A 27,522-nucleotide genomic window follows, 5' to 3' on the forward strand; every position below is an offset into this window, starting at 1 on the left:
CGTCAGCGGAGCGGCGGGCGCGCCGGCCATTGGCGGCGGGCGACGCCGCGGAGGGGCGGGGCAGGAGAGGAGGAGGAGGGCGCAAGGCTGGAAGGAGGTTACAAAACACCGCTCCATGCGCGCGCCGTAACAGGGCGGGGGCGGGGCTGGCGCCGGGCGGGCAGGGAGGGAGTCACGCGGGGGGGAGGGGGGCAGGGCAGGGGGTGGGAAGGCCCGACCGGCGGCTGGGGGGAGCCGTTCGCTCGGTGCCTCTCACAGCCCGCCCGCCGCTGCCGAGCCGGGCGCTGGGCGCAACCCCCCCCCGCCCCCGCCTCTCCCGCCCCGGGGCTGAGAGAGAGAGCGCGGTGCGGCGGGGAGGGAGCGCCTCAGTGGGGCCGGGGGGAGGAGGGTAGTTTGCCGGGGAAGAGGGACAGGCCTGCGGGCTCCGGGTTGGCTCCTGGGAGCGGCGGCGCTCTGAGGAGCGGCTGCTGTGGTGAGGGCGGCCGCGGGGCTCGGGCGTTAGCCGCGCTGTTGGGGCTGGGTGGCGGGTGGGAGGCGGAGGCAGCAGCAGCCGAGCGCGAAAGGGTAGAGCCGGCGGGCCGGGGAGAGCGGTGTCTAGTGGGGCTCGGGGGGGACGGGGTCTGTAGCTGCCACGGCCCTGAGGGCTTCCCCGGGCGGGTGCCTGCCAAGCAGCCCGTGCGCGGCCGCCCTCCCGGCGGCTGATGCTCACACTCGTCTCCGGCCGCTTGGGCTGGCCCAGTTTCCTTCTGCGTTAGTTTTTTAGTGGAGGACATGGTAAAAGTTACAAGATTAAGAAAAAGGGCTTTGTCCTCAGGGTTTATGTATTTCTCCCTCTTTTCTTGAATGTTTCCATCACTTTGTGTAGCATGCCCATAGGATGGGATCCGATGCTTTCATTATCTAGACCTGCTGTGCATGTGCTATGCCATAACAGCCAGTTGGTGCAGTAAACTTTGTTTTCCACGAGTGTAAAATAGTATGTCGAGCGCTTTTGGGGAAGCACCTGATCTGCTTTACCTAAACTAGTAGTCACAGTGCATTTTCATGGGGAAATGTTTTGGGTTTCCAGATGTATGTCAACCCTTAAAGAAAGCTTAAAGTCTATTGCATAAGTGCTATGTATTTACAGTTGCTAGGATGCTTTTTTTTTAAAGTTAGAAGTCTAGATAAAGACTAGATAGAAGTTAGATAAATATGACAGTTCCTCTAAAACCTTCCAGGCAAGACTTGCACATCAGGAAAAGTAATTTATGGCCTTATGAAAGGAACAAAACTGTATTTGTCTTTAGCTGTATTTCATGTATGACAGACTGCAGGATGATACTGAAGGTTGTTAACAGGGCTATAGGTGGAGATGCTGAGTGGAAATAACCAGACACATCTGGATTTACATTGAGATGTTTTGTCTGAACTCATCCCCTCTAAGCTGCATCCTTTGCCTTTACAGTGTCTTTCAAGTTCCTAAAGTCAAAGAAAAAAGATGTTATGGTAATTGAAATATGGGGGAGAACAGGGGTATATTTTAAATGTGAAGAGATAGGAAAGACAGTCTCTTAGAGTAATTCATTGAAAAATGTCATGAGTTAGTAAGTGACAGTCTAAGGAAAAATCAAAGTAAAAGAGATGTCTGTAGTGTGAACTTGAATAGTGTGGGATGAGGTAAAATGCTTTGAATTATGAATGGTTTGAATGGGTTATGGATTCTGTTTTAGACATGTCAACTGTGAGCTGACCCTTCACAAAGTATCAGGGAGACAAGCAGAGAATTTGGACAGAAGTAAAACCCTGAAGGAAGTACTGTGGGCCATCATTAAAGAGAATAGTAGTTTATTTTGCATTTCAGATTAGATTACCTATGGAAATTGAGAAGAAAAATAAACCAGGACAAAGTACAGGGGTTTGTGAAACTTCCTTAAAAAGCTGGAGTTACTATCCTAACTCTGCAGGAACAATTAAAACCAAGTAGAAATGAAAACCTGTTTCTTTCCGCCACTGCCATTTCTAATGAATCTTATAAAAGTTCATATGTTAGCATTCATACTGATGACTCAAGCGGTATTGTCAGCTACAATCAGCTATTTTTCATAATTCCCAACGTACAGGAACAAAATACCTGTGTGGTCTTGGAGCAGAAGAGTTGAGGTTTTTCCCATCATCCTTCACTTCAAAACAATTTAAAACAGTGAAAGAAGGGAGTTGGGATAGAATGGATGCATAGATGGGATAGGGAGCCTGCCAGTTTACACTGCTTCCACCAGTTTTAGAAATCTATCTTTAGGTAGTGCTTTTCTTCAGAGCTTGCTCCCTCTGCTAGCCGTACTTACTGTCACTATAACCCCTTACTGTCTCCTAATGTTTGTGGTATGTGCTGTTCTCTACATTCACAGTTGCCCCTATTTTCTTAGGTTTCTCATGGGAACTCAGGACTTCCATGCATCAAGGGAAAAAAAAATTGTCTAGGTTCAGACAGACAAAAGATTGATATTTGCTTAAGTTTGTTTTGTGTGGTTGTAGAAAGATGTTGAAGCAGTTCATTAGATTAAAGATACAGACTTCAAATTTGTTCTTGCATACATGTCAGCAGTATGCTGCAAGAATAGAGGGAATTCTCTGGATTATTTGGGGAGAAATCTGACTGTGTATTTACCTTGTCCTTATTCTCTAGATGTTCGTTTTTGATCACTGTTGGAAACAGTACTGGGCCTAGTTGGACCTTGGTATTACCCAGTGTGGTCATTCTTATGTCTTTAAGCTACAGTTGATTCTTCAGGCTTTGGTTTTGGTGCATTATTTCACCTTTGGCATATTTAACTAAACAAGAAAAAAACCTCAATTTTCTAATCTTTCACTGTGTTACCATCAGGATGTGATAGTTATGTAAGAGAGGAAAAAAAAGATGTGCAACTTTTTACTAGATTAGATAACAGACACAGCACCACCACCACTCCATTAAAAATAGCGTGCGCATAGAAACTCTTTTTTTTTTTTTCTTCCTCTTGTAGGGTCAGATAAGTGATACTTTAAAACAAAACAAAACTGTGCCATTGCACACTTCACATGGGCCATTCTGAGAAAGACTCCAGGGATTGTCCTTCCCCTTCCTACCATAGGGCAGTATTTTACAACTGCTTATGTAAGTCTTGGTTGTCCTTGTTCAGAAAGGTACCTACAAAGTACTGTGCCTTCAGTACAGTGAGGTAGAAGTACATTCCTTGCTTATGTTTTTTAAGCTGTTGATTAGATGTTTCTATAAGCAATTCCTCGTACAAGTAGTGTGTACAACTAATTAAACATGAGATGACAATAAAATAGTGTTTTAAGTTGTATTCGACCCCACTTTAGGTAAATTATACACAATTATTCAGATTTAAGATCTTCAGAAATTGACAGCAGTATAAACAAAATGGAGCAAACCCAACCCAGGCTAAGGGAACAGGCAGTGAACTTAAAAATTAATACCTATGTACTGGAAATCTGGAGCCGAGCCCCATTTTTACAGTCTCTCTTGGCATATATCCCAAGAAAAAGTAGTTAACCCAAAGAAGGTAGTTATATTCTAAGAGAAATGTGGTAATGGCTTTCTGGCTGTTTTCCCTCTATTTCTTTAAAGGTAGCTAGCTATCCAGCTGTTGTAACTTTTTGCCAAGATATGTGTAGCAAAGGCAAAATAAAATGACGAAAGGTTAGATTAGGCCAATAAGAGTCATACTCTTTTAAAAAAAAAAAGCATAATGTTCCTGAGAACTAATTGTTCTACTGGGAAACTATTACCACCTTTTCTTCTAGAAAAAACAAACATAAAAACCAAAATGTCAAACCATATTAAAAATAAGCAATTCTTGAATGGTGTAGCTTTTGAAGACCTTAGCCAGTGATGTTTGAGTCTTTTCAGCTGTGGCTAAGGACTAATGAATCCTCAGAACCACCTTGGTTTTGTTTTGTTTCAGTTTGTTCTTTGTTGCTTAGTAGACTTTTGGGGCTTTAGTGAGATAGTTCTGGCAGGCAGACTTTGAAATGGAAAAATGCTGAGCATCACTGCAGTAAAACAAATACTAACCTTTGTGCAACACAGTGTTGGGCAGAAGTTGGCTTTGAGTAAATCTTTTTAGGTATGAGAGTCTCCAGAGCTGCATTTGCAGCTTGATCTCAAAAGTTAAAGTGAGCTGAACAGGTCTAGACTGCTACCAGTATCTCTGGCATTTCTGTACATGGCTGCAGTATGGCTTTTCCAAGGGATCTTAATTCCCTTTGAGAAAATTGGAGCTTTAGGTTCTTGGTACTTCTGAAATAAGTGCCTTAGTAAATTATTTAATTACACTTAGTAATTATGTATGCAGTAGTGAGTATAAAAAAACCCAGCTACACATAGGATAAACAGGTAACTACATACTAGAAAGATGAGGATCTCATTAAAAATAAAAAAGGAGGCAAAACATAATAGGATCTAAAATACTTAACCAGGTAGAGTAAAGACAGAGAGAGTGAGTTTATTGGCTAGATCCAATAAAGGACTTAAGTACCTAAAGCAGGATTTAGGGAGAATTCAGGTGCCTAAGTCCAAAAATGTGATCTGAGAAATCTCACACAGCTGCTGCCTAACCCAGAAGATGCCTAAAATCAGAAGGCTCTTCCTTGATTTTAATTTATATCCCTAGAGCGTCTAGGATTTTACTTCTGTGCACATTCAGTGTGCAGTAGCACCTATTTCCCATTCGGCCATTTACAATCCTCAGCTTGTGTCCAAGGGCTCTATTTTGTCAGTATTCTCAGGCCACACCAAGCACACATTCATATTCAGAGCTGGTTAGTTTGGTGTAGCTGCTTGCTTTTAACACAAAGGATGGAGAGCTTGAATAACCTTTTATTTAACAACATATCTGTTAGATTACTGAGTTGGAAGATTCAGTTTGGTTCTGTCTGAGAGTGTTCAAACCCATCTCCTCCCTCCAAGTAGTCTATCTTAAAGAGTGACTGCATGAATTTAAATTGTCTTGGGAGTGTAAATTAGAGATGAGGATGTGTCACTCCCTGCTAAATGCCCTGTTCCTTGGGATAAATCTCACACATCGTTTCTATTCCTACAGACTACAGAATTCTTTGCTTCACAGTGGCACAACTTTAACGGGAATGGAGCAGAGTCATCTTTGTTTTCAATAGCCCTGTCTCTTGCTGGGTAGGATCACTTTTCTGCCATATGTTGACTTGAATCTTTTTTGTTTAATGGGGATACACAGCAACAATAGGTTGCTATCTGGGAGGCGTTTGTTTTCTCACTTCCTTCTGTTATCCTGGCTGAGATTTAACAGAATACAGCAAGCCCTGCTCCATTTTTTTAACAGAATGGTAATTTGATCCAACAGTTAAGAGGGGACTCTACGCTGTGAATCGTAAGCACACTGAGGTGTCTGTGTCTTGGCCTGAGTTAAGTTTCTAAGGAGTTGCAATAACACTGCTGCATTTCTTGCAGACTAGCATTAGACAACCATGATGCCTCAGGACAGTACCAAACTTCATCATACATGCTGTATAGCATATGCGGGTATTTCATGTGGAGTTCTAGATTCTTGGGAAAGGAAAAACAGAAAACTGAAAAACAGTTTGCAGTCACATAATTTCAAGTGTCCAGTTAACTCGTTCCTTTGCTTGCACCAGGACTGAACGTATCACCTTCTAACATGCTACACAGTTGTCACACTTAATATTGGCATGTTTGGATATATATGAATATGTTTGTATGGATATTAATATCAACTGCCATTAATGAGTGGGGTTCGGTAAATCTGACAATTATACTTTGGAATTGTGGAGTGACTGGAGTCACTAATTTCCCTGTTTTCATGTTCTTTGTATTTTTTCTTTTCCCATATATGATATGTGGTTGTGCATTCCAAAAGATAGCTGAATGTTTCTACATGTGCAGGATAACAAACTTAATGTGGTCAAGAAGGTTTTATTTTAATTTTCTCCAGTTTAAAAAAAGTAATTTAGCTCCAGATATGACATGAGTCATATTTGTCTTTTCTTTAGGAAGAGAATCCTTGGACTGGTTGGACTCCTTCCTTCTGCCATTGTTGCCCGGTAGGAGAGTTCCATATAATCAAGAGATTTATAAAATAGCTAAATATTCAGTGGAATATTTGCTCCTATTAATATATGTTGTAATTATTCAAATAGTAATGCACTTATAGTGTGAAATACTAAATTTGAAGAGATACAGAGCTCTGAATAATCAGTTATTTATTCTTGAAGTTAAAGCTCTTAGTGCAGGACTGTGACTGAATAATGAACAAAAAGCAGAATAATAGCTAAGGAAGTACTAAAAAGACTTTCATTAAAGAAGGATTTTTTAAAATAAAAATTGCTCACTAAGTGTGCAAAAAGCAAGTCAGTCACCATTTTTTCAGTTTATCAGGATGTTTTCCTTCAGCTGAAAGTTGCTGGCTAACAGTTGTGCTGCGTATACTAAAATCTCTTTTCTGGGTGTTAATGGATTCACATTAAAGAAAAAGTACAAGCTGGTTATTTTTAAAATACTGTATAGCAAAAGTAAAAGATAATGATTGGGATATGTGTTCTGTGTTACAATTTGGTATTTAAAGAACAATTTATTTTGGTATCTGTTTATATATTCACTAATATTTTTTAATATGTACCCTGATATATATGTTCTCTAATATATCCCTTGCTATCAAGTTGGATGTTTTGCATCTACTTATGATCATCCTCTGAGATAAATAATATTGAGATATATTTAGTTTTGAATATATTTTTTCAAATAGAATTATCTTTTAATTTCTAATAATTATTACTGCTCATTCTTATACAATTAAAAAGGGGGGAAAAATTACAGTCATTACATCATATTTGCATTAAAAGTATGCCTGTATTGTAAACCCAAATCTTAAACCAAGGGAGAAGGAAGGAAAAAAAAGCTTATTATGCTTGGTATCTAGCTTCTTGAAAAAAACATTTTCTGGGTAGTCAATAATAAATGTGGAATTAAATTCAGAGTTTCAGTCAATTAAAATACATTTTAAGAAATGCATATAGCAATAAGAAAATACTTCACAGCCTACTTACAGTGCTAAGTGAGGAAAAAATATTATTTGTTACTACTGTACTGGACTTCAGGCTGGAATGGGGTGTAATACTATTGACCATGATTGTAACCAGGCAGTGTACATTATTGCTACTAGTACTAGATAAATCACTGAGTTTCCCGATAGTTAATGGTAAAGTTACCAGTCTTTATAAATTCAAAAGGAGTTGATACAGTTACAAAATTTGGATTTACTACTTCTACTTAGATAACTCTTTAGGATCAGAGAAGTACTGCTCCTTGTCTTAGGTACTTCTCATTCACAAAGTTCCATAGAGTGTGCAGGTATATCTGATTTTTCCTTATCTAATGAGCATCCTTCCTTCAGAGGTTTTAGAGCGTTGGGCAACTATTTCCCGTCAATGAGAACAGAAGATAAATTAATTTTCTTCAAAGACTATGAATAGTACTCTTTACTAAATGTAGTGTTATGTGAAGAAAATCTGAGCTGGACAAAAAGTGATTACTTAATCAAGGTGGCAGAAAACAGTTATTTAATTAAATGGCCTAATTGGCAATAATTTACCTCTTAGCAACAAGATGAATGTTACAGTTTATTCTGACTATTCAATATCTCCTTTCTACTTTGGCTCGTACCTGTTTACTATTACTTATGTCCTATTTGCTTCTTGAACATTAATAGCATCACACAGCACATTGTGCACTAGAGGCTGGGATATCACAGCCACATCTTTTCAACCTTTCCTACAAGCATAGTGTAGGAGATCTTTGCATAGTGCAGGACGCCTTTATATCACTTCTGCCAAAGACAGCAGATGACAGAATTGAATTTAGAGACCATTAGTTTTTTCAACAGAGCACAGGATCATACAGGAGAGAAGTGAGCACGCTCAAATTCCTCATTTTAACATGACTGTATAAAGAACATTGTCTTCCAGTCTTTCTCCTGCCTTTCTCCTTCACCATATTTATACAGGAAGATAAACGAGTATCTGTTCTTTGGCTGTTGTCCACAAATGATCTATGTAGATACAAAAGAATACCTCATTTAATTTCATTTCCATTCCTGAAAAAACAGAATAAACCAATGTTTTTTTTCCTTCCAAGATATTTGACATGATTTGTCCATGCAGTGGTACAAAGTTTCAGTCATATGAATCTAGGCTGATCACACTTTGTCAGGTGGCTCTGTAGTAAGTAGCCCATCCCAGATGGATTCTGTCTCTTACGTGTTCTGTCCTTGTCAAACAATATATAAGCATTACATTTTACAGATCTTTTTTAATGATTTGTGTCCCTCAACTGATTGTCCAGGAAGGGTTTCACAAGAGCTGAAAGACTGTGATAAGCCCATGCATATGAGAGTATTTTTTAAATCACATAATATACTTTATTTATCTTTGTATTTCTACCTCTAATAAAAAAAAAAAATCACGGTGTTTTAAGTGAACAGCTTATGCTGCTGTTTTTCAGGGGTTTGTTGGCATCCTGGGTCTGTTTCCTGTTTGCATTTTGCTGGGCTGTTACTGGTAGGTCACCTTGAGAGCCCCACCCCACACCCAGTTCATACCTGTCCTTCACTGAAAAGCTGAAAACCTGACAAGCTGTTGTCATTGTTTTCCTTTGTGACACATTGCAGAGCATTCTTGTTACAAAGTACTCTGTGTCCTGGGGCTCTCAACTGTGGAGATTTGATGTGCGACTCACTGTGTCAAGTTTCATCACTCCTGTAATATTTCATCCTCCCACTTGGACTGCTTTAACACCCCAATTCCTGGCCATAAATCTAAGCCAAAAGTTAACTATGTAGTCTAGATGTAAATATTTATTAATTGTAGAAATAGAAAGTGCAACATGTTTTTCTTTACTATATTTAAACATTTATTTAAAAAAAATTGAGGTGCTTTTTTTGGTACCTGGATAAAAATGGTGAGTGAAATACTCTGATGTTTACAGTACTAACACCTGGAGGCTACCAGACTGTCAGAATTCTTGAGTTTTGCAACATCATTAACAAAATTAACAGTCAGGCCAGTAACTGATTCCAAGCTTAAAAGCAGGTTATACTGATTGTAGGGCTGATTTGTGTCTTAGGCAGAGTAGCTAAGTAAAGTGTTATGATTAAGTAAACAATAATACATCAGAATGAAAGGTTTCCAAATAAGCTAGATGCTGATAGATTACAGCATATCAGAGTCTGCATGTCAAGAATGGTGAAATGTGAGCAAAGAAGTCGGCAGCCTGTAGTCTAACTTATCCAGATGGCTTTCTCATTGAAAAAGGCTTACATTGTAAGAGAAATATCGGGTATTTGAAGAGGGAAATTCGGGTAGAATAAATAATTATTGGGAAGGAGGTGGAAGCAAAAGGGAAGGTAGTTCATTTACATTTTCCAAAGACATACTGCAAATCTCTTTGATTATATTTACACTAGTGGGACTGAGCTGTCCCTCTTCTTACTGAAATCACCTCTTTCCCGATGGTGTAAAGGTGGCAAGTCATGGATGTGGCTACTTTCTGATGTCACCTAAAGCAAAATACAGGTTGTGTTCAGATTGTACCATAGCTCAGATTTCCCTGTGTCCACAGAGTTTTGAGAGCACAATATCTGGAAGGAATCTCTGATCCTTACCTGCCCCAAACAGAAGCATATGAATGATAACATGCGCCAGTACATCTGAAACAAGTCTTCAGTCTTGATACTGCTCCATTTTGAGATAATGCTTGCCTTTCTGTAGATCTCAATAGAAAGCCATAATACTTTTATGAGTTCTTACTGCAAACAACAGTTTTTCCCCAGAATGACTGTTTTAAGAAATCCTGCTTTAAAATCATAATTTTTAAGGTGATTTACATAAGAAATAACAATGCCTATAGAATGATTGATCATTGTTTTTAAATAAGCACTTGTACAATGTCACTGTCTTAGACATTCCAGTCAGTTGATTTTTTTTTTTAATTTTGGTTTTCAGAATACTGGATTTTACCTTAGATTCCACTATGGTTTCCACTGCATACCTCATTGCTGCAATTCTCATGTCATTATCCTATTAAAATATATACATGAATGTATGTATGTACCTGTGAACAAATATTTACAATCTTTTTAAAAACAGTTTGCATTAGCTTCTGTAAGGTTTGGTGTTTTCTGAAACAAAAATGAAGTAGAGTTTTAAATGAAGAGAGTAATAAGTGCTATTAAATGTAAAAAAAAAAAAAAAAAAAAAAAGAGAAATTACTACTTTTGTCCCTGTTTGTACTTCTGTCTGTAAAAGTGATACAGTGTGCTTTTCTGCATTCCAAAAATTTCAGTAGTTTATCTTCCCTGCGACCAGTGTGCTGTGCAGGTCCTGTCTTAGAAAGGTTTACCCCCTTTTGGTTATCTGAGCTATTATAGGCTTTTCTTGCAAGTAAACAGCTTGATTCATCATTTCTACTGTCAAACAGAAAGGATGTTCACATGAGAACTCCTTCCTCCACTTTTAGGTAAAGGGATGGAGATGCAGGTGGTGGAATCACTGGTACCAAATGGGAGCTGCCAATTGCAATGAGCTGGCTAGGTTTATCCTGTGGCCAAGGCGTATGTGCCACACAACACAGGCCTGAAGGCCAAAATGGGTGTGCAGCACAGGCCAGGTGGACCTCCTCAGGTTAACTGCTGTGTGGGTCACTAGTTCCTTGATGTACAATGGTCTTGTGGTCAGGATCACTGCTGCATGTTACAGGTTAAAGGAAAGAAAAGGATCTTTTGAACAGTTTATAACATGTATGAGCTTCCCTCAAACAAATTAGCATTAGTTTTATTAGTAAGTATTAGCTGTGCATACCTGTATTCCTGTTTTAGCCCATATTACAAACAGCCAGCACCACCCTATCAAAATGTACGTACTGCTTTGAGAAGCCACTGCGGTTTCTCCTGCAGCAGAGACACTACCTTGTAGTTCCACTACTTGTCTCTTGGAGTTAGGAACAGGCCCTAAGAAAAAAGTCTCTGAAGATGCTCAAGAGCAATTAAAAATTAATTGTAAAGCAAATTCATGATACTCATCAAAAATTCCATTCATGGAAGGTGTTAGGTAGTGCTGAATGAAATTAGGAAGTTTTTTTTCTAAAGCAGTGTCCAATTTTTTTTCTTTCATTCCAGATAGAACTAAAGTTAATTTTTTAATTTTTGCGCACTCAGTCAAGATACAGACAGATGGACACACAAACACGATCCCTAAAATTTGATTTTTTTTTTTAAATTTATTTATTAACAACTGAGCTAACGTGCTTTATTTCATGTAAATTCAACTCTAAGCATTTTAGGTCAGTACCACATGGGAATTTTAGAGGGGCTTCATGTGCCTGTTCTGCTGTACAAGCTGAATTTTCTGGCCGGAATGTACTTCTCACAATGTAGAAGAAAATTCACAGATCTCCAGGCAGATGTTGTTTTCCTGCAGGCTTGGCACTTAGAAGGAATGGAAGTTTGAATTCCTGCTTAACTTGGTAAATGTGCTGAGTTGGAGATAAAGTCAGTGTTTAATAAACTAGTTGGGAACAATGTTTCAGGCGAGATGGAGAAAACAAAATATCATAGTTTGATTTATGTTTAATTTTCCCACTAGAAAATTGGCAGTTAACGGCATTATTTGTCAAAAAATCTTTCAAGCAAGAAACTGAAGTCAGCTCCATTTGCACGAAACTAATGGTCTAAGATTTTAAACAATTTTCTAATTACTTTCCGTCATACATAATGCATCTCAGAAGCAATATATGTTTGGATGTAAAAGAACTGCACTTTTAGGAAAGTGAAGATAAAGACAAAAATAGAGATTGTTGCCAACCTTTCAAATAATTACTTAGTATGATAAGTTCAGTAGTGAAGTTTTAAAAACTGCATTTTTTTTATTGAGGAGATTCAGTTTTCAGTGGAACAGTGTAGTTATTGAAAACAACAAAAAGAATAAACTATTTTTCAGTAACAGGGAACAACAGATTCATTGTTTAACTGTTTTCATTCCATTATACATAACTGTTTCAATTAGGCAGGAATTTTAATAAATAAGTGCAACTTCATATTTAATTCCTTTTAGTTTGTCATTAGAGTTTGAATTTCATGAGTACCACAGGACAGGTTCCATACTTGATCTACATAATGCCCACAGAAGGCAGCTGAGTTCTGGGTCACCAAAGCTTCATTTGTATTGGAGGCTGTGGGTATGTCAGGCGTTAGGTGAGGGTATGGAATCCCTTATATTCACACAGAAAAGTATTCCTGCAGTTGTACTTGCTTTTAAGTGACTGACTTTTGTCCTTACATACTCCATGCTTGGGTGGCCTCCAGTTGTGTTGTGTCAGAGCAGAATAGGATGAAGTAGCAATAGGAGTCCCTGTGCACTGTTTTGTTCCTTTTGCTCTCTTACCTCAACCATTGTATCTGCACAAGTGCTAGAACAATGAAATGCCTGGTGTAGCCGCAAACTACCAGTTGGTTTTGCGCTAGAGAAATTTCCACTGAAGATTGTCTTCGGGCATAGGCAAAGGAAACAGATGCCAAGGGTATTAGACTGCTGAGAGCAGTCACTGTCTCGTCCACCTGTGCCAGAGCTGCAGCACTGTGTACAGCCTGGAGCCCCTTCCTCTTGCTGCTTTGCTGACGTTAAGGGAGGAAAGTGTTGGAAAGCGCAGAATGGGAGTTGCTGTGGAGTCGTCAGTGGCTCTTCACAGCCATTAATTTCATACTCTCCTTGTCCTCCTACTTTATGGATCATGCAGCTACAGAAGTAAAACTTGTTTTCTAAGACTTTACTCTGACTTTCTAGGCACAGCTCATTTCCTCACCCACCCTCCACCCCTTTTGTATGACAAGCCCTTTCTGGTTTTTGGAACCTCAAACGGTATAGAAGTGTTATGAGATAGATCTGTTTTTTTAGGGAAAAACTGCTTGCAGGAGTAATAGTAGGAAGTGCTTATGTAGGAGTATGGTGGGAATTTTAATTTGCTTTGACACACTAGTGATTGACAGTGAAAGATGTTTTGAGTGATCTTTTGTACAGCTGAAGTGGAGTTAGCTGGTGGTTTTGCAACAGTGGAGATTTCCAGATACTCCCCCAATATACATACAACTACAAGGTGACACCACTGCACCGAAGTTGCAGAACAAGAGGCAATGGGCACAAACTGAAATACTTAAGAAAAATATTTTTTTACTGTGAGGGTGGTCAAACTTTGGAACAGGTTGCCCAGAGAGCTTGTGGAGTCTTCATCCTTGGAAATATTAAAAACCTGAGTGAATATGGCCTGAATAACCTGCTCTAGTTCACTCTCCTTTGAGCAGATGGTGGACCAAAGACCTCCAGTGGTCCCTTCCAGCCTGAACCAATCTGTTACTCTGGTGTAAGAAAAGCATGCAATAATCCTTTTAAAGTGAAGTGGTAATTCCCTGGAGTATTGTTCTGGCTTCCCACAATTTGTGGTTCAGAGACTTCTTAATACATTCTGTTGTCACTTTAGCGACCTTTAGTTATTATTTAACTTCCATTGACTTCATGGGATTAGGGATTTGACCCATCACATTTTATATCTGACATAAAATACGAACTAAAGCAAAGTGAATAGGTTAGTTAATACATTTAAACATTCTATAAACCCAAAACCTATCATAATAGGAAGTTCAAGTTACTTCTGCTTCCAGCCATCAAGCAGCTATCTCTGGTCTGCTCTTTGCACAGTCTCGTAACTGCTGTGCACCAGCTATGTGCATTACTTGCTGGCATGATGGTCTGTCTGGCAGGAAGGAAGAGCTGGAAAGCTTCATTATTCTGTAGAAGGGCTTTTAAATGAGTAGAAACAGCCTGGGAGCGCACAGCTGAGGAATGGGCCCTTTTATATGACAAGCCATACTTTGTACTTTTCTGTACAAAGAAATATCTTGATTTCTGATGCTTGAGAGTGGAAAATATTGTTCTCCTGTTTGATAAATGAAACTGTTTGTCTCCAAAGCAAGCATATAAGTAATAGAATAAACATATTTTCTCACTAAAGGGATAGTTTCAGGAAAAGAGGATTAAAATTCTTGGAAAATAAGTGAGGCAGCTACAAGTGTCAGGTGATTATATGGCCTTATGTAAGTGCAGTGTTTGGTGTCTAGCCAAGTATTTCTAAAACTTATAGGGCAACTTCTGTTCACATTTAGGCCAGCATAAAACTGAAAGCACTTAAAAAATCAGAGCGCAGTCTTTGCTCCTATGTTAGAGCTTTCTTTGAAAAGAAAAAAAGTCTGTATCACAAGAAATTTCTTTACTACAGGGAGTTCCTAAAGGGGATGATGTGGTTAAAACAGGGGTTTGCAAGAATTGAATTTTATTCCTGCCTTTCTTGTAGATCTCCTGTACTGTATGGGGCAAGCTATCTTTGTGGCTCAATTTCTGTCTTAACCATAGCAAATGTGTTTGTGTATATCTGATATTCAAACAATATAGTGTGTGTGGGGGGGGTGGTTGGTAGGTACAGTAGCTATTTGTTGTATGGCAGTGTATTAAAATAATTTTGTTATTGGTTTTGTTTCATGGAGAAAAACTCTAGTTGGAACTAAGTGGGAGAAAATCTTTTTACATGGGGTTTTTTTTGAAAATTTTACTCCCATTTAGTCTAGTAGTGCAGGTGGTAATAAACTGCTTCTGAAGTGAACCCATCTTAAATAAGTCATGTATTTGTATTGTTTGGTAGATTTTTTTAATGTGTAATAATCTTTCAAAGTCTGGTTTATTTCCAAGATAGCTTCCAGAATGCAAATTGTGTTCCATAATGTTATTTTTCTTGCACGTCCACTCTTTGTTATCTCATGCTTAGTTTTTGTGCAGTTTATATCACATTACTTTTTCACTTCAGGTTTGAAATATCATTAAACTTGGTGAGAGACCACGGTATTATACAATTGAGTAATTCTCTTTGACTCATGCAAACCTTCAGGTATTTAGAATCAGAAAAGCAAAATCTTACACTGGTAGAACATTGCTTGAAGTGCTGAAGATGACTGGCTAAATCTGTAGTACGAATTAGGTGGAATTTGTCAGTCTGTCAATCAGTCTTACAGATTTTCCTGATCACATACTGAACATACACAAAGCAAGAGAGTAGATATAGTGAGTTCAAGAATTGTCTTTGGAATGATCCTTCTTTCAAAAGAGATTTATGAACTGATGTTCAAACAGAAGCATAAAATGTTTCCAGATGACAACAGAATGAAAGATATCACGGAGATCTCAGGAAAGGAAGTCAGAATAGGCAAGAATGTATTTGGAAATGTGTTAGCTTTTACTGAAAGTGCAAATCTGGACATCAGAGAAGTCCTGGAATGCCTGCCGGGCTATATTCTCTGTCCCTACTAGGCTTTTAGCACTGTAGTTGCCCACCAGGCAGCATCAGATGAATCATCATGAAAACCAAACAAGACAACTGAGAGAGAATACAGAATATGAACCTTTGCTGAGACAATCCAACTGCCATCTGTATGTTTTTCTGATGAATGGCATTATCATATCTTTTTGTGCCAAATGAGTAAACTATTTTCACCACACAAATACTGTCTACTCCAGCACATACTACATGCAAACTACCAAGCACAAATTTCAGGGTGATCTTTGCAATGTGAATTCACTCTGCCAGCTGGAAACCTATCCAACAAGTTCTGGTTAGAAAACTAATGCCAAAAGAAGTGTAGGCCTGTGATGAATGATTGGGTCATCAAAACCCCACAGCTTTCCAGGAGCTTATAAAATGCAACTGCATCCATCACTGTCAAATTAGTAAGTACATATTAGCAACCAGTTGACTGAGTTACAGAGAGATGTACAAGCTGAAAACATATAACAAAGAAAAGAATGATGGCAAATAGGAGGATGGTATGCAAGAGCATTTCAGTGAAGAACTGGAAGAGAATAAAGAGAAGAATTAATGTTGAGGTATTCTCTAGTGCTTTACAGGAACCTTATAGTACATCTAACCTGGTTTCAGTAAGGAAAATAACATTGGTTTACAGTCTATTTAATTAATATGAATATGTATTCCATACTTGTAGTAAGAACTCTTTTTAATCCATACCTAGTCTTTATAAAACAAACATATTTTTTCATAATGAAATAGTTATCATAGCTAAACTATCCCTCAAATAAGGTTTTCATATTAGCAAAGCCTAGAGATCTGTATTGTCAAAAAGCATTCACTAGCTCAGATGTAGCAACTCTTAAGATCTTAAATTTTGGCTCATTGAGTGGTGTTTCTTTGCGCAGTCTGTCTTCCCATATAATAAAGCCTACTCACAGATTTCCGAAAGCCGCTGTGCAAATCCACAATTTCTGGCAGCTCGTGTTTATGCCATGATAATGTGGTTTCAGTGGAATAATGTTAGTAGTAGATCAACGGCTGCCTGAGTGAAGCTCTGTGGAAAGAGAAAAGTCATAGAAAAACTTCAACTTTTCATATCAGTTAGAGGAAACTAATTTACAGCAACAGAATATAAGTACAGTGAGAGTTCACATTATGAGTATATAAGGGAAACAATGTGACAGAGTTGACTGGTGTCCTTCCTGATCTTGGTGCTGTTTGGTGTTTCTTGTTGTTCTGTCTTACAGAGCACTGTTTAGTACTAAATGCTTTCAAAACCAGAGGATATCAATTGGTGTTAGCACATTCCCTCTTCATAACACTGGTAAGTGCAGCATTGAAAAATGCTGCCTTTACAGAGCAATGAAAGTAAGATTTACCATGAAGAATACCTCCATTATACAGCTTTCAGCAGTAGTGCAAAAGGACTTTCTGGAATTGTGTTGGTATGACCTCAGTCTTTGAAGACATAGCTAGGATTTTCATTATGCTTGTAACAGTACATACTGCAAACTGTTGAGAAAGTTACACTTCTTTTCATTATTCCTTTGTTTAAGATGTGCATTTATCTTGCATTCTGTATGTACCTTTCATCTCAAGATATATTTAGTAAATCATTTATGAAGCACCCGAGATTTTTTTGTCCCCACTTTTGGGTGGAACAAACTGCTGTATGTCAGCAACATGACTTGTCAGGACAAGAAGTAAAGCGCAATGTCTACTTGATATTGCAGTGCAAAGATTTGAGAAGCAAAACATACACCTTTACTTGAGATTCACCTCTTAACATCGGAATGGACATCTCTACTCTCCCCAAAACCCACTGAAACTTACAAAAGATGTTAGGACAAGAATCTCAGTCTTATCTGAAGAATGCCGCTTTCTGAAATACTATTTTAGTAGAAATATCATTCTCTGACACTGATTGAGTAGAGGATCAGAGACTACCTAATTAATTACTGATGTCGCTTCCTGCTGCACCTTGGATTCACATGCCAGGTCCTTTAGTTGGGTATATGACTGACTATTTAACTCTGGGAAAAATAAATAAGAAAACAAGAAGATTACAAGATGTAAATTTAAAATGTACAAAAAGTTTGAACAAATTGAAATGTAATCAAATTTGGAGTATTTCACCTTTATAACAAATAAAGCTAACACAAAGAATTTTTTCATATCTGAGACTCACAATAGTGATTTGTGTCTGCGGGAGAGAGACTTTTTTTAAATGTTTCCTGATATTATCTGCCAAACTCTGTTAAATGATTTACTGAGTGGTTTCAGGGCTCAGTTATTGTACAGTTCTTCAGTGTTAATATATCACTCTTTCATCTGGAATGGAATTGCCAAGAAAATTATTTCTCATGATATTTTCTTGGAAGGAGTAATCATTTTTTGTGTCTCATGACATTTGAATTCCATGATGATTTTTAAAATGTGTTTAATTTTTTGAAGATCTTTAATAATTACCACATCATTTCTTTCTTTGTCTTTCACAAGAACCTCTAATATTATCAGTAGCAGTACTGTTTCTCTGTGCTATTCTTTGCCCTATTAATTACCTCATTGGCTCTCCCTTACCATGGGGGAATCACATTTTTCTTTCAAATTGTCCAATTTTTAAAAATAAGTAAGATAAACTGGGATCAATTTGTTCCAATCTTTATTTATCCTTTCAAACCTGAACAAATAATTGCATGCCTTAAACTTGTCTTTTTTCCCAGCTACATCAGGTGGCCTTGTAGAAGATAATACTTGTCCCACAAAACTGACCTTACTTCCCTGTCAAGTGATCGGCATTCACCAAGTATGGTTATGGCTATGGTATGACTAAAATATGGCTGAAGGAGGAATGTGTCTAAAAGAACTAGTGATTATGTAACAATTGATTCCAATTCTTCGTTAAACCTGGGAGATGAGTGGGAGCTCACATCCAGTAACTCTCTGCTATACAATCACAGAAGACAGAAGGCTTTTCTTCGGGCCCCGCAGTCCCTCTCTCTGCCATGCAAGGCTGTGCTCTACATTGAGTTGGAGTTCAGCTTTTGAGCTTTAAATGTCCCAGGATGAGAGTTGCAATCAGTTTCCTTGAGAAACTGTCCTTTAGCACAAGCCCAAACATGTAAGAAACTTTTTCCTGTTCCTCAGACTAAGAATTATCTGCCTTATTTTTATTGAATTCTTCTAGTTATTTTCCTGCCTACAATTTTAAATGTTATGTCTGCGAACACATATGACCCTGCTAGTTGTTGCTTAATAAGTTGCCTTCTGACAGCATATGTGATGTCCAAAAAAGTCAAAGGAAAAAGCATATTTCTGAAATAATTTCTGGTGAAAAATTTTTCAGAATAAAAACTTTGTAAGGCATAAAAGGCAGCAATAAGAATTCATATTTTTAGTTTGTTGTAGCTTCTCCAAAGTGTCTACTGTGTTGTTGACTCAGAGTAGCTTTCAGAGTAGGAGAACTGGATCTCAGCCATCATATTCACATAAGAAAATTAAAAAAAAAAGCAATTTGTTGCTCTTCAGTCCTCTGACTGCCTAGATTATGCTCATGATAACCTTTGTAACCTTTGATTAAAAAGTGCTACACAGAAGAAAGTCTACCCATTAATGAAGCTTAGTTTACTTGTGCTGGAAATTAAAAACATGACTGACTACTTTTCAAACCAGAATAGTGAATTGTGTTACAGCACTGAGAAGGTTGATACACACAAGTAAACCAAAGCAGAACAAATACATAAATAAGAAATCTTGAAACTCAGATTAAGTTATGATACATGGTAGCTTTGTTAATTCATCAACAAAGAATGTTATTCTTTTTTAACTTAGTGAGCACATGAGTCTGTTTATCACATGCCTCTATAAATAAGTGTCTTTGTAAATGTTTTCTCTTTGTTGAAAACACTTTTTCTCCCGTCAGGGCATGCTACACCATTAAATTAAACTATGAATTTCCTTGCTTGTTACAGAAGATACATAGAACGCTGTGGCAGGCATAGCACTGGTATAACTTTTTAATATCAATTTTAAGAACTATTTACAGATTATTTTAGTGGTATGGCACTGATATATTTTATCTGGCAAAACTTTTTCATATAAATTTTAAGAACTATTTACATATTATTTCAGTAGTTCACTGATGCTATATCTGGTTAATCAAAAATGATCGGCTAATTTCATTGATAGCGGTATATCTGTTAATACAATAAATACCATGAACTTCACTGACAGTTAAATGGTCTGGGTCACTTAGGATAATTTTATTATCCTAATTAATTATTAATTATTTGCCCACCCTATCCATACTTCCTATATCTGCAACCCCCATTTCTTTCATAGTATGGTTCAGAGTTACAATTTTTTTCTAATGTCAGTGTTACCTCAACAAACCCATCTGTTAATGACTGGACAATTTCTTCAACAGACAGAATAAACACAATCACAAAACTATTTCTTGAAGAGACTTTATAAAACTCTGAAGAGGGAAAGATGAATGAAACATCAGGAGTTACTGTGTAGTTTAGGAAAAAAAAAGAATTCTAGATTACAATATACTCTGATATACTCCCATTTATTTTATATTTCAACCTGAGAGAATTCATTATTTCTGTCTTTTACAGTGAAATACTGAGATCACTTGGAAACTTAACAATTAGTAAAGAATAATAGTAGCTTTCATTTGCATGCCCTGTTTAAATGTGGTACCTGCTGACTTCTCAGCAGTGAAATTTTGCCTTTTTTTTAAGTTAAAATATTCAAATCTGGGTCTGCTGATTAAGCTCATACCTAGAGAGTTAAATGTTACAAACCTAGAATGTCTTTGCTTTGCAGTCAAGGTTGGCCTGTACCGATGCTTGCAAATTTAAGCAGTTGTCACACTTTTTAAATGCAGCTATCTTGCCTGGGCATAAGAAACATTCAGCACAGTTGCATACACTGTAAATTACTTCGGGCTCTTTCTAAAGAAAAGTTCCTTGGCATAGTTTCTAAGACACATGCTTCCCTCATTAGAACAATGTAGGGAAATTATGTGCAAAACCACAAGAGGTGATAAAGAGCTGTGGAATTAGCTTTGTATTTTGTGATAATGTCTGTGAAATCCTTCCTCGGGTGATAGAGAGTGGACATGATGTAAAAACACATTGTAAAAGAAGCCGAGGCTGTACAGAACAGTAACTGAAGTCCTGACAGGGCAGCGTTCTAGTACTCCATTGTATAGTGGCCAAGGATGTAGATGCCTTTTGCAAAGAAATAACCCAAGGTAGTGCTATGTCATCATGTAACATTCAGTTCCAGTAGATGGCCTTAGTTTGAATCAGTCACTACCAGAAGAAAAGGAAGAAATGTTGGGTATGTGTTTAGTTGTGATAAGTTATTCGTGTTCATGCAACACTAACATCCATCAGACACTGAAGGAATGGAATGCAGTGGTTCTGCTGTGGGGATATGTTTATGTTGGATTAGCCTGTGCTAATGCTGAGTGTGATTGTCACCTTTTTAATCATGCCACTATAGTATCTCTTGTAGGTGAGCCACATTACAACCTTACTGCTGTGGGCTGTGACTTGAGCACTTTTCACATGTGGAAATGTTTTGCTTTCTGTATCTATAGTAACTAACTGCTGACATTTTCACTAAGTGCTGTGCATAGGCTGAGGGTGTATGACTGTTATTATTATCTGCTTTATAACTTATGCCAGAAGGCAATGTAGTATGTAGTACCTAAATTAGCTTGAAATAAAACAGTTCATGATTTGAAGTGCTCCAGCTGTGGCAGCAAAGATGCTCATGAAGTTTAATTGACCCTGCCAGAAATAACCTTTAGTATGTATAGAGAGATCCTTGGGCATTATAATTTAACTTTCTTGATCTGAGTACAGATAAACTACAGTGGCTGCGTGGGCTATAATGCCCCCAACTCCTATCAATCCCTGCATGGTGGACATGCCTTTTAGTTGGTCATACAGTAATGGGCAGGTGAATTTGTGTTTTCTTCAAAACATTGCTTCTAATTAAATGTCTCATCTTCTCACTGGTGTCTAGCTCTGCTGAACTGTTTCTATTCAACTCAAACATTCTTTTGCACATTACATATATAGCACTAAGTGTAGTGGCAGTTACATATGGTGAAGGATTACTCAATGACAGCGTCTTATCTTACCTATGTGTGGAAGGCCAGAGGTTTTATGGTTGTGAAATTCTATGTTGAACAGAGATTTTTAATGATGAACCTAAAGAAATTAGTTTGAAAGCAAAGCTAAGGGTAAAGAAATCATCGGAAAGCAAAATCATGACATCCTATTTCCAAATAGAGTATTTTAAAACTTGTTGAGCTGCCACTGTCTGGCTTGTGCCGCTATGCCCCTTCCCTAGCACCCATCCATGTGGACTTAGGGGCTGTTGATTTCATCCTCGTGTTTTTTTACTACCATCTCCTTTGCGTTGCAGGGGTAAAACATGAATGGACTTGGGAGTAAAATCCATGAGAGAATTAGTGATACTGCAATCAGTATTACTTTGTTGATATCTTTGCACCTTTTCGAGTGAAAGTAATTATGAAGAAAATCTGTCTCACTCCATGTTTCTTGTCACCTTCTCTCTGTCACCATTTTACAACATGTATTTTGCCATTATAGCCTATGTAGCCATTATACTTAGTAGGTAATGTTATAGAGCATGGGGTAGCATGTTGCAGAGCGCTCACTGCATATGTTAAGTTCCATACTGTTTCTTCTAGCATGTGTTGTATATGTAGAGAACTGTCATGACCTAAAATATTTTGTTGCCTTAAAAGCAGACAATATAAGAAGACTTCTTGTATATTGTGAATCTGAAGTCAAAGTAGAATTCATGTTACATCACTTTCTAAATGCTGTGGTTTTAAAACTGTGGTTGACAGCTTTTTCTGATATTGGCATTCCATAATAAAGTTAAATGCGTGTTTGAGAACAGGGCAGTGTGTTCTCTGCCATGCTGAAAGTGAAAAATGCAGCTCTGGATACTGGAAGTTCCTGCCAGACTACACAGTTTGTATTAAATCATCCAAACCCTTATGTTGATACTTTGCTGCAATGGTCCTTTGCTCTGTTCTGCCCTGCGTAGAGATAGTTAACCAAGATTTGTCCTTGCAAGAGAAGGTAAGTAGGCTAAACACAGTCATCCTGATTTATTGCTGTAACATCAAGGCACTGTAAAATCTGCAAACAAAGCAGATAGGAGAGGCATCTACAGCTTTTCTAATCCACTTATATAATCTTCAGCTTTTCAGCTCCATTTTTATGTAGGAATAGAGCACCTCATCACTTGTACGTACAATCTCTTACCTTTCCCATGCACATCATATTAGAATTTTTGAAGTGTCAGGATTCCTTCACATCTCTAAATATATTAATTATGAAATCCCTTTTGACTGGTTGAAGTTAACCTCCTCCTAAACATCCACAAGTAATGATGGTTGATGGCTAATTTTTTCATCATTGTTGATAAAACAGCAGATGATGAGTGATCAGACAACTATTACAATATTCTGGCAGTAATTATTTGTTTACTTAAATCATAAGTGATACTCTAGGATATGGGCTTATCGTACATTAGCTGCTCTGCTGTAAAGCCTGCCTGTATGGGTAAGTCTCAGTTTATATCTCCATACTGGGTGTAAAATTCCTTAAAATTCTATTATTTGGGATAAGAGTTGCATAACACATAACAGCTGGCCTTTTATAAATTCATACTCTAGATTACGCAGAGATAACATTTTGGAGTTAAAATATCAAGCATTTGTCTGTTTTTTCAGTCTTGCCAAAACCCATAGTATCAAAGTCATAGTTCTCAAAGGCTTGGAAAAAAAGTTGGGTATTATTTTAAACCCTGCTGCCTTGCTGACAAGGCATAAGCATAAAGCAAAGAGACAAGATAACACCAATCAGCAAATTAGCAGCTTCTGGCTCCTCCCAAGTTTCAGCTGCCTTCCTACCAGACCTGTGAAGCAAGCTGTAAGAATTATCTTCCTCTAGGCACTAGGCAGCAGTTTCCAAGTCAGCTTGCTCCACAATGACTGCAGAAACTTGGTGGAAACAGCAGATTTTATCATGCCTGGGGATTGTAGTCTGCTGCCTAAAAAGATGGTGGTGACAGTCTGTTCCCTATTAAAAATGCAGTAGTACCGTATACAACTTACATAATCATCCACTATAAGGACTGTAATAGAACTCTCCAAAGCATGTCCTTACCAATCTGCTTTTCATATAAGCAGGGACAATAGCCCTGGGGTTTATCTGAATGTATCTGAAGAACAAATTCTGCTGTTAGGATATCCTTGGCTCATCAACTTCACTTACTCATTCACGTCCGTATGTCAAATATGCAGGTTGAAAAGTCTCTATTCTGGCAACTGATCCCCTTGCAGTAGGGACTGCATTGCTTCACACTTGCAAAAAGGTGTTTCTAGTCTTATTGGATATCAAGACAATCACAGAGTCATTTAATTTGGAAGGGAACTCTTGAGGTCATCTAGACCAACTCCTGTGCTCAAGCAGGGTCAGCTAGAACCGGTTGCCCAGGACCATGGCCATCAGATTTTGATTATCTCCACAGATGGAGATTCCACAGCCTCTCTGGGCAACCTGTGCCAGTGTTTGACCACCCTCACAGTAAAAAAGTGTCATTTCATGTTCAGATGAACTCTCCTGTGTTTTAATTTGTGCCCATTGCCTCTTGACCTGTTGCTGGGCACTACTGGAAAGTCTGGCTCCCTCATCCTTGTTCTCTCCCATCAAGTATTTATAGAATCATAGAATAATTTGGGTTGGAAGGGACCTTTAAAGGTCATCTAGTTCACACCCCCCCTGCAAAGAGCATGGACAATGCTCTGCCACTGAGCTATACTCCCACCCCACCCATTATACCCATTGATGAGATCTCCCCTGAGCCTTCTCTTCTCCAGGCTGAAGAGTCCCAGCTCTCTCAGCCTATCCTCATGTGAGAGATGCTCCAGTCCCTTAATCATTTTTGTGCTGGACTCACTCCGTTAAGTCCATGTCTCTCTTGTACTGAGGAGCCCGAACCTGGTCACACAGTGCTCCAAAGTATGGCCTCACCAGTGCTGAGTAAAGGGGAAGGGTCACTTCCTTTGACCTGTGGACAATGCTGTTCATAATACAGCCCAGAATGGTGTTGGCCTTCTTCCCCGTGAAGGTGCATTGCTGGTTCATGGTCAGCTTGTTGTCCACCAGGTCCCCAAGGGTCTTCTCTGCAGAGCTGCTTTCCAGGAGGTTGGCCCCCCGTGTATATGCTGCCTGAGTTTATTCCTCTCCAAAGTCCTCTTCAGGACGTTGCATTTCACCTTATTAAACTTCATGAGGTTCCTCTTGACTCAGTTCTCCAGCTTGTCAAGGTCCCACTGAATGGTAGCACAACCATGTGGTGTTTCAGCCACTCCTCCCTATTTTGTATCATCTGTGAACTTGCTGAGGTTCACTGTCACATCATCCAGGTCATTAATGAAGCTGTTAAACAGTATTAGCCCCAGTAATGATCCCTGGCTTACACCACTTGTGACTTGCCTCCAAATGGACTTTGTGCTGCTGATCACCATCCTCCAAGCCTAGCCATTCAGTCAATTTTCAATCTATCTCACTGTGTAATTATCTAGCCTTTAATTTGTCAGCTTGTCTATGAGGATGTTACAGGCTCAGCCGTACTTTAGTTGAGGTAAACAGCATCAGCTGCTCTCCCCTCATCCAACAGGCTAGTCAACCTTGTAGAAGGTTATCAGATTGGTAAAGCATGATCTCCCCTTTGGAAACCCATGCTGACTGCTCCAAATCACCTTCTTTCCCTTCATGTGTTTGGAAATAGTTTCCAGGATGTTTTTCTCCATCACCTTCCTATGGATATAAATTGCTGCTGTATTGTTTGCCTGCGATTGCAGAGCTCAGATAATAGATTTGATAGGAAAGCTGTTCCATTCATTTTATTTTAGAGACATCTAAATTCTGAAATCTCTAGATTCTGTATTTTCCAAAATGTCTCTGAATTATCTCATGGAGATTAAATTGAAGTTTCTCTTGCAGCCAGTGAATGGGAGGAGGCACGGAAGAGGAGCGAGTAGAAATCCTGTAGAGCATTGCAGACAGTGAGGCTTGGAGGGACTGAGGGGAGAGTTTGTTTGGGATGTGTGGACAAAACGTGTTTGCAATGAAGACAAGACTGTCCGTTTTTCCTGTTTTCATAGAGTCTTCTCCTATTACAGCAATCCTACATTGCAATTGACTTGATTTAAAAAAAAAAGAGATATCAAACATTCCCAGTTAATGCCTATATGGTTTTTTTGGTGAAAGCATAATGAAACCCTGAAGAGTGACACAAAACCAGTGGCCTTACAAAGGTTTGGGTAGACTGCATAAAACTTTGACCTTCAAAATTATTTATTTCTACTTTGGCTTTTCAAGATCATGGACAGACCAACAGGAATGTGTGAGGCCAATTCCCTTCAGTTGGATATCGCCTTACCAGGAGTGGATCTGGAGGACATACTGGTGGTTTTGTGTGGGCAGGTGAGATGTTGCCTACCAAGCTAATCATGAGAAAGAGAGAAATTGGAAATCTGTCTGAAGATGCCTCAAAGCAGTGCATATTCTGATAGCTAATTTTCATTTGCTTGCTAACCAAGGAGGACAAAGTCATTCCTGCTACTCAGACACTTGTTTTTTTCTTCAGTCTTTCCCTCAAACATCAGTATTCCTTCTCTTTTTAGATGTGGGGAAATCAACCAAGAATCTAGGTGGAAAGGCAACCAGACAAAATGAAAATATGAGGCTTTATAAATAATGCTATTTTGTTTTATTGTTTTCATCTACTGAATATACTCAGAGAAGTTGTGTGATTGGATGTGGCATACATAAAATCAAAGGTCTAAGAGAAAAATTGAACAGCGTGATTACTGCAGGAATTAAAAAAAAAATTATTATGAAAATTAGCTGTGCTAGCCAGATAGAAAATAAACTTTTACTTCTTACCATGGCCTGTCTGAGAGAATGCTAGTAAGAATTCATTACACTGACTCTTGTGAGAGCAAAGCCATCAGACTTCTGAATTCCTTCTTACTTTTTTTAGTATTTAGGTCCCTCCTTGCAGTTTAGAATTTGGTCAGGGAACTGGCCCATGTATTTTCAGAACTGGTTCTGAAATTTTATCCTATTCTGAACATTATCTTTGTCCTGCCTTTTTTGCAGTAGTTTATGACTTAGCTCAGCATTCCATCTGCTCTTGCTTTTTATTTTTTTTTTAAGCGTTTTCCTGTAGTACGAAAATAATATAAGTAATGCATTTATCATGTCTTCTGCGAACAACTCTTTTCTATTCCACCTCTTGCAAAGTGACTGCAGTCACGGAAGTGGAGAGTTTATCAGCCATGATGAGGTTCTTTTGAGACAAATAAACAACTGAGAGCATATTCAACATATGAAATCAACAACTGAGAGCATATTCAACATCTGTTGAGAGCATTTTCAACATATGAAAATGCTTTATGTCATGTTATGAGTCACCTAGGATTTTGAATATGGAAGAATGACTCGTAGTTTAAGGTCAATCCCTATATGAAATTCAGTGCCTACCAGAGAATGCCTGAAACCTGTGCAAGTCTGGTTTAACTTCTTTTTCTATTTGTGCTCAGTGCTGCTGTTTTGAAGAGTGTTGTTAAGGCATTTGCTACTAGACACTCTCCAACTAGAAAATATATAAAGTTTGCAGTGTGAGGAATCAGCTGAAATTGCGCTGGAGGATTTTTTTTTTAATAAGTTCAGAACTGGCATAATGTGCAGGCATTGCTTGATGTTTCTGAAAGCCTAGCTATCTTTGATTCAGTACTGTCCTTAATTTTACAATTTGCTGTTGTTGACTGCTACCATGCTTGCATATCCCTCATTTAATTTACCTCTTAAGAAACTTATGTCTGTTTCATGTGGCTAGTTTCTGTTTTCATTCTAGCAGTAGAAGAAAGAAAAGAAAGAATCATTGTCTTGTGATGACAGGACAAAAGGTGTTGCTTTAATTCTTTCTCTATTGTCCACAGACCTAAGAGTAATTTT

The 27,522-nt window shown here is 38.4% G+C and overlaps 1 protein-coding gene across 10 annotated transcripts in view; it reads left to right on the forward strand.

The window, feature by feature from the left end:
- Positions 1 to 316: 316 nt before the first annotated feature.
- Positions 317 to 27,522, forward strand: part of TRMT9B (tRNA methyltransferase 9B (putative)) — a 116,969-nt gene continuing 89,763 nt past the window's right edge. For 4 of the 10 annotated variants that reach the window (XM_075500117.1, XM_075500119.1, XM_075500116.1 and 1 more), the window contains exons 1-3: positions 317 to 472; positions 5,085 to 5,173; positions 6,028 to 6,078. The gene's annotated coding sequence lies outside the window, so the exon portion shown is untranslated. Of the gene's footprint in view, positions 473 to 3,210; positions 5,174 to 6,027; positions 6,079 to 27,522 lie in introns of those variants that run through there. The other 6 variants (XM_075500121.1, XM_075500120.1, XM_075500126.1 and 3 more) reach the window with 3 other exon arrangements.

This window comes from Mycteria americana, chromosome 4 (assembly GCF_035582795.1).
Source record: "Mycteria americana isolate JAX WOST 10 ecotype Jacksonville Zoo and Gardens chromosome 4, USCA_MyAme_1.0, whole genome shotgun sequence".
NCBI lineage: Eukaryota > Metazoa > Chordata > Aves > Ciconiiformes > Ciconiidae > Mycteria > Mycteria americana.